Source organism: Geospiza fortis, unplaced genomic scaffold, assembly GCF_000277835.1.
Source record: "Geospiza fortis unplaced genomic scaffold, GeoFor_1.0 scaffold55, whole genome shotgun sequence".
NCBI classification, from domain to species: Eukaryota; Metazoa; Chordata; class Aves; order Passeriformes; family Thraupidae; genus Geospiza; species Geospiza fortis.
The window spans coordinates 6,792,630-6,800,577 of NW_005054308.1; positions in this window are offsets into that span (position 1 = coordinate 6,792,630).

Here is a 7,948-nt window from a genome sequence, read left to right on the forward strand (position 1 = left end):
GTATCTCAGTTGAGACTGAAACAAAAGGGACCCAAGGTATTTATGTGGTTTTCCCTCCTAAGGCTCTGAAAATTAAAAATGAGTTGTCACTGGCCCAAGCCCCATGAAAACTGGGGATTTCAATCGACATTTCTGCCCCATTTCACTGCAGAGAGTGGGATGTAATTATTACAAATGTCATGGTAACAAACTTGGTGGTTTTCACAGTGACAGTTGCCACTGCAGAAATAGCACAACAGAGAACAAAAATTACCTGTCAAGCAACTCATTATGTTCATCCAAATCCTGCTTGTTCAATTCTCCACTGGGCTGCACCTGACACAACACTTCCAAATGCTCTCACAGATTACCCATGTGGATCATGTCTCTGGCCAGAGACATCCTCCCACAGCCCACCTGAGCAGCCAGCACCAGGGCCCCGAGGTCTAGAGGGATTTTGGTGCCTCCACAGAAATTGTCTCACACCCAGGGCAAACCTATACTCTTAATAATAAAGGGTCTGGAGAGAGCAAGAACCTTACAGAGCTGGCACAGTTGAGTGGAGCCTTGTGTGGAGGTGGCTGAGAGGAGACACATTGAATCCTGACATTCTCTGCAGCTCAAGTGCCCTGGGTTGTGACCTGCTCTTCACAGCGTGGGAGATGTGACTGTGCTGCTAAAACTGCAGCCCACGAGTCACAGTATTCACTCTGAAAGCAGGAAATTCAGGTTAAATTTGCCTGTTTCCTCTGATCTGGTGATTTCCAGGCCCTGGGAAGTGCCCGAGACTTGTTCTAGGATGGAGAAATAGGAAATAGCAGATGGGCATGAAGGCAGGAACACAGGACTCAGTCCCTGGTGAAGTTAAGTTATCAGGCAAAGGAGAATTTAGGATTCATTGGATCAGAGATGCCAAGACAACTTAAGACAATTGAGTATTTCAAGACCATGGCGAGGTGACCTTGGACCATGGAGTATCACAGGGATGGCTGAGCACAGACCCCTGGACTGAAGTGGCACTCAGGTGCCTTAATCCGCTGGAGGGACATTGGCATTGAACCTGCCAGTGACAAAATGTGACTGGCACATGGTGCTCCCTGGATGACACTGTGCTTTGCCACCGCTGCCTGCCAGCAGAGCCAGCCTGGCAGGAGGGAGCACCCCCCAGGGCTAACCTCATTTTCTCTTTGTCCATTTGTCCTAATGCAGAAAGTGACATTTCTCTGCCTTCTGGACTTTAAGTTCATCAGATGATTCATTCTGTTCTTTTTTACTTCAAAATAACCTGATAAATACATCACTGAGTAGGCCTTTTATCTGGTAATGGGAAGGAATCTGATCAGATCACAAAATGCAAACATTGCTTGCATCCTTTAGTGCTCTCCCTGAAGGGAAGGGGCTGATGAACACAAACACCAGGTTATTAAGCAGTGTTTTTCCAACCCATAACTCACAAGGGGGAGTCATATGTCTACTCTTTGCATCTTTTACAGTGAGTTGACTGATCCTCTGAGCTTCAGTGCCTTATGGGAAGCACTACTGAATATTTTCTACCTTTTGCAACCCACAAGATCAGGAGGGTGGAGGAAGCAAAAAAGTTGGCTAAGGTAATAGTTGTAAATTCACTGCGAAAATCTTCACTGAAAAACATAATTATATCTTTCACTGGTTCTCTTAGAAGAAACACCTCTTTGAGGAAAGAAATTTCAAAACGGGGAAATGGTTGATTTTGAGCCAAACCTTCATTGATTTCTACCATTTTTTTATCTGAGTATAAGAAAACTAATCCAAGTAAAATAAGAAAGGACCTTTCTCCTCAACAAAAATTTCAATTGTTTCCATCTCTTTTGACTAGGGAAACATATGAGGCCAATGCAGCCATGTGGACATCCTGCTTCATTCACCAGCAAAAAATTCCCTGCCACTTCCCAAAGTGATGTGTGGCCTTGAAGTCAATAACTTCTATGTGCAATAGATCAAGCTAGGCTGAGATGTTCTAGCATAAATTTATGCCATATGAGAATTTTGCTCAAGATATGATTCAAGCACCTAAGAATGAACAAAGTAGCCCACAAACCAGACACTGATTTCCCAAAGGGGTGCTTGCAATAGGAAATCAGCTGGCAGCATGCAGAATTAGGGCTCTAATTGCTCCTAAACCAAAAAGATGTGGAACTATATTTTTAGCTTTTCAAAGTGTGTTCACTACTGGAGAAATTCTGGGATGGGTGCCTATAAATTGATGCAGCAGATCCTTTTGACCTGGGCTACCAAGGGATTGACTATAGCTCAATGAAGGGCATTTAAGAACGATTAAATATTTTGCCAAGGCTGAACCTAAAAAGAGCAAAATTCCACCCGCTCGCCAAAAAGAGCAGCCTAGGATTTTTAAAAAAAATTTTTAAGCTTCACAGTTTTAAAATAAGGAATATTTGCCTAACACTTTTATTAGGGTTTCTAGTGTACATCTGGAGGTGTGAGATTCTCCCTGTTTTCCACCTTATGTCTCCATCCCTCCTTTTTTGTTCATTTAAGTAAGAAGGGCTGAAAGGAGGAAATACCAAAAGCTGAAGATTCTTTTTCAGTTTACTATTTTGATCCTTCCTTCTCTCCAAAATAAAATTTTGTAAATTAAAGAAAACCCCAACAATAATAATAATAATTATTATTATTATAGAACTTGTTTCCCCTAAGTTACAATTACTCGTTTTGACTCTGTTTTGTCTGCCAGGCTAATAATATTGCAGCTAAAAAATGCATGTTGGGTTTGGGAAGGCCTCTCAGCAGATGAAAAATAATTTTAATAAATAGAAGAAGCTATTGGCAGAGGGAAACAATCCTGGTATTTTTAACACACCAAAAAAACCTTTTTTTCAGCCTTTGACCTTTCAGATCAGAAAATTCTGAGAAACAGTCAAAACTAGTTTGTTTTCAGCTTTCTCCATCATTTATACTCAATCTCTTCTCCACCCACAGGTTCACCCACTCCACTGCTAATTAAAACAACTCAATATCTTTGTCTTTTGTGCCTGTCTTTGCAGTTGATAGGGTCCCTGTTCCCTTGAAGCTGGAACGCTTCCTTGGATCCACAGAAAAGGGCAAAGAGAATTGTTATGCAACGTCGAACTGCTGAAGCAGGGAAGGAGAACACACTGTCAGAGCTCAGGCAGAGTGAGAAGGTGAAGATTAATGAGTCTGAGGAGGTTGAGGTCCTCTCCTTGTGTGCTGCCAGCATGGGGCACGTGCTTAGGAAGGAGAGGTGGTCACAGCCAGGTGTTCTTGCTGCCATGGCCCTTAGAAATCTTAATTTTTCCACAGATTTGAAATCCAAGTTGTGCTCGTCAAAGTGTGCCTGGGCTAGGTTAATAAGAGAAGAAGGTGGGGAAGGTTACAACAGGGGAGCTGAACAAATTCTTTGGAGCTAGAGAAGACAAAAGAACTTTATTTTAGTGGTTAGTTTAAGGTCTCATCTCCACGTACTTGGAGCTCTGTACTGGCTGAAGCCACGCTTCCCTGCAGGGCTTTGTCCTTTGAACTCTTCATGAAGTTTCAATGATGTAACAGGGATAAAAGTTTAAGAACAAAACCAGAGAACCAGCATTTTTTTCCAGATGCTTGTGGATTTGATCTCAAAGAGAAGAATATTCAGAGCCCCAATCCAGCTGGTAGATCTGTGCTCCTTCCCCTGTCCTGAAGCCTTTTCTGGGACATTTAAGCCAGGCTCCCACTGTGCTGAGATTCAGCAGTTTACAAAGCTCAAAAGTCTCCCAGGAGGAAGCTCCTTTGTCTTTATCTCTTACAAAAGCCCTGTGGTGCCTCTCTGGATGCTTTTCAGCAGACCCAGCTTCCAAAGCCTTCCCTCCAAGCACTGAGGGACACTTCTTTCACCTAAATGTCCTCTTGCGTTTGGAAAAGCTTTGAAGAGAAGCCACTTGTAGAGCATGTTTAGTAATAGGATGTGTCTCTGCTGCTTTGCAGGGTGCGTCCTATAAATGGCTTTGCTATGGCATTTAATCAATTGTTTCAGCTTTTTATTACCTTATATATCACTATGCAATGGAGATAGCTGCTTTGGTTAACTTTATTGGATCTGAAATAAATACACAGGATCCACTTAGAGTTCTCTTGGAAGGATATGTTTTAAATGCACTGAACCAAAGCAGGCCGTGAAAGTTGCTGCTCAGCAGCAGAACAAATCTGTGTACAAAATTAAGCAACTGGCTCCGTGCTTGGAATAATGGCTTGGAGTGAGACCACAATGTTGTCTCAGCAGAGGAAAAGTTTCTGCCTTTTCTGCTCTTTCTTAGATGACTCCTGTAAAGGCAGTGTTGGCGACCCTGGTGTCACCTACCACAGTGACAGCATGGAGTAAACAAAAATGTGTGTCCCAGAGCTATTGGAAAATGGGTGAAGTCCCAGCACCACAGACCAGTGAGCTCCAGCTTCAGAGGCCTCATATGAAGCAGAGAGCAGAGGTATCTAGAATACCATATATTTCCTTGACTCCACTGATTTGTCCTCATTTTAGTTTGTTCACATTTGACAGACCCACAGATGGCCTGAAGATAACAATGAAGATGGGGAAGGGATTGGAACTGGCAAAACGGACAGGGCACTCCAGGATGTAAAACTTGCTGAGTGCTCTCTTTGCCTCCTGAAGAGGCTTGTCTGGTTGCTCACCCTTGTGGGGTGGAGACAGACACCAAAAGAGGCTTTTTTTCCCAGAGAAAACCAAATTAGCTAGAGGCCAGAGTTCCTGATGTTCCTGCAAGTCTGGCTCCAGCTCTAATCAAAATCTGATTTCCTGCAGGCAAATGCAAAACATCAAGATTGACGTCCCTTCAGACAAAGATGTGCCATCAGACTCCAGGGACACAGGAGTCCAGCAGTGCAACCAGTCCTTGCTGAAACCTCTATGGAGCTGCATCTTAGAGGTCTAGGAGATATCCTGCCTTCACCCGTGGTTTGATCTAGAACCACAATGCTCCATTGTCCATATTTTTTCGTCCTGGTAAATTTTTGTCCAAATCCCTCAGGCTGAATCTCTGCCCAGTTGTTCCCTGGCATGGTGTTGATGGACACTGTGTTCCAACCCCTATGCCACACACATTTCTGAGGTGCAACATCTGCAAGGCGTGGCCAGTCACAGAAAGTTGGGGTACACAGGTACAGGGGTGCTTTCCTGGCAGGGTTACAGAGGCAAAAGGGTCCTCCTGGAGTCAAGAGGGTGCCTCAGGACCTCATACACTGACAGTTTGGTTCTCTGAGTAGAAAAACACTTAAATCAGGCAATTGGGATGCACCTGCTCTGTTTCAAGAAGCCAGACCCAAGCACCCTCCACAGTGATCACAGGGCTTCCCACTGTCTGCAAGGAAAACACTCCTACATACCCAAAACCCTCCTGCCAGTTTTAGGTTCGCAGCAGTGGCTATGTAGGTGAAGTGGAAGCCTGGAGAAATTTTGTGAATTAATCTGTTCTAGGCAGTGAGCAGAAGACATGGGCTGCTCTCCCCTGCTGCTTGCAGAGCCTCTGAGGGCAGCACAGCAGGCAGAGCTGCTCTGCTCCCGCTGCCCAGGCTCTCCCCAGCAGCTCTGCAGAGAGCTGCTGTCATACTTAGTGGAGCATCTAATGCTTGCCAGCCAGCCAGCAAGGCAGTGGCGACAGGAATTCAGAGATGCCTCAAACTCTGGGGAGCACTAGTCAGCAAGCTGCTGTCCAACAAGCGGCAGTAATCTGAAATAAATCACACAAGCCCAGTTTTTTCAGCAGAGGCTTATTATTCAGAAGGAAGGACACAGCCAGTCAATGAGGCGTGGTGCTGCTAAACGGTTGGCTCAACATGGGGGTGAGTAAGTACAGTAAAACAAGTCTTGCTTCCCCTCAGAGTGAAGACTCAGACCAGTTCTTGAGAGGTGAGAGCAGAGGCACAGGCAGGAAAATTGATTTCTGCTTCACTGTTTAAATTAGAGAAGATGACCTCTGCCTGATCCACTCTTACATCACTTGGGTCATGGGTTTTAGTGGCAGCCAGGGACTTTTCTGACTAAAAATCCTATGAGATCCCACTTGTTTTCCCAGAACAAAAACTTCTCCCTCCCATATTGTTTTCATTCAAAACTCAGGTCACAAAAACTGCAGCCCTGGAAGGATGCAGAACCTGGGTTATCCAGAAGGTACTGTAGCTCCTTTTGCCTCTTGCTGCAAAGAAGCCTTCCTGAAGCAAGGTTTTGTGATGAGGTTTTAGAACTCACCATGCCCAGGTCAAATAATTGCATAATTCTATTCTTGCACACCCACCTCCCATGAGAACACCAGGCTGGACAGTCCTTCCAGTAAAAGTGAGGGTCTGATAAAAAAAGCACATTTCCAACCCTCCCCAGTTTGCCTCCTTGAGGAGCGTTTGTCAGGCTGATTGCTCTGGCCATCCATCTCCAGCCTGTCACCAATCAGTCAGTACAGCACATGTCCACAAACTGCAGGGCACAAGTGGCAGGAAGAAAAGCTGGATTTAATTTTCCATGTTTATCATGTTCATAGCTCTCCACAGTAGCTCAACAATTTCTTTCTGTTCATAAAAGACAATTGGGAAAATTAGTTGGTTTCAGTTTAACAAGGTAATGATCCAATTTAGCAGAGATCAAAGCAAGCAGTGTGGCAAATGCAAAATGGTGAAATTAAGTTACTTTATTAATGCTCAATGCACTTGCACCAGAGTGATTGACTATCCATTAGGTTTACTGAGCTGCAATTAACAATTATCAGCAATAGCTTCCTCTGTGTGGGCAAGCAGAGGTCTGGATCATGTTCCTACTTCCAGACAATGAATACTTCCACCCTGTAAAATTCCAGTTGATGCAGGAGTGCAATGTAGTGGCCAGTTACAGAAAGAGTAGGTAGAACTTTACCTGTGACTTCTTGTTCTGACTGATGCATCATAATATAATGAAAAATTATGCATATGCTAATGATCTTCACTGTTGTGATGATGAGTAACTTGATGACTGGCAGTAGCCTAAAATTTGAAGAAAGTCTGAAATGAATACATTGCTCTCATCCAATTTGGTGATTTGTCTATCAGCCAATAACCCCCCTCATAATCCATTACTGGCAAAAATCAGTGGCAGCCATTCTGTAAACAAAATGATCAGCAGAGGAGGTGGAGCCGTTTGCAAGTTTTAACTGAAATCTGACAGTGTGGGAAGGATTTAGGTTCACATTAGTGCCTTATCTGTGCATAATTCTTTGTATCTTCTGAGACAATTCTACAATCATTGAATTCTCTGATGACAATTATGTCACTTTATTCATTATTTCTCCTCCTTTGATCTTTCTAAATGTTGGAGAATAGGATCTTTATTTATGTAGTATTCATCTGTTCCTTGTTCCTTAGGCTGATAAACCTACAGTCATCTGAAACATGCCAAAGTATTTTTGTTTCAGCACAGGCTCCATGGATTTTATCCTGCATAGTGGTTGTGTATGCATATGCCTGTTCCTTTCTGTGCCTGTTCTCCCTTAATGACTTTTGATCTTGCTGTCCAAATTAAAGCAAAATTGACAGCCAGGAAAATTCTTAAATATACCAAGTTCTTACAAGTCTTTTGAAAGTAGGTTGTCAGAAAGAGTAAAGAGAAGCTATTAGCAGAGAAAGCTGCCTTTTCAACTCCTACCAGACATCAAACAAATCTACAAGAAACAACAATGTAAGAAAAAATTCAATTTGGCATTTACATCTTGTTAGATATCAGAGAACCTAGAAGACACACGGCCATAACAAACCAGGATTCCTGCATTGCCTCACTTAGGTTTTGTAGCTCTTACAATCCACCCTTGAATAAAGAAGCATTGCCTTTGTTGACTGAGTGTGATCTGAGAGAAAAGAGGGAACAAAAGAGCTTAAAATGGAAAGGCACAAAGAGAACATGGAAGGAAACCAGATAATTTGTGGGAGATTTGTGAAGGTGATG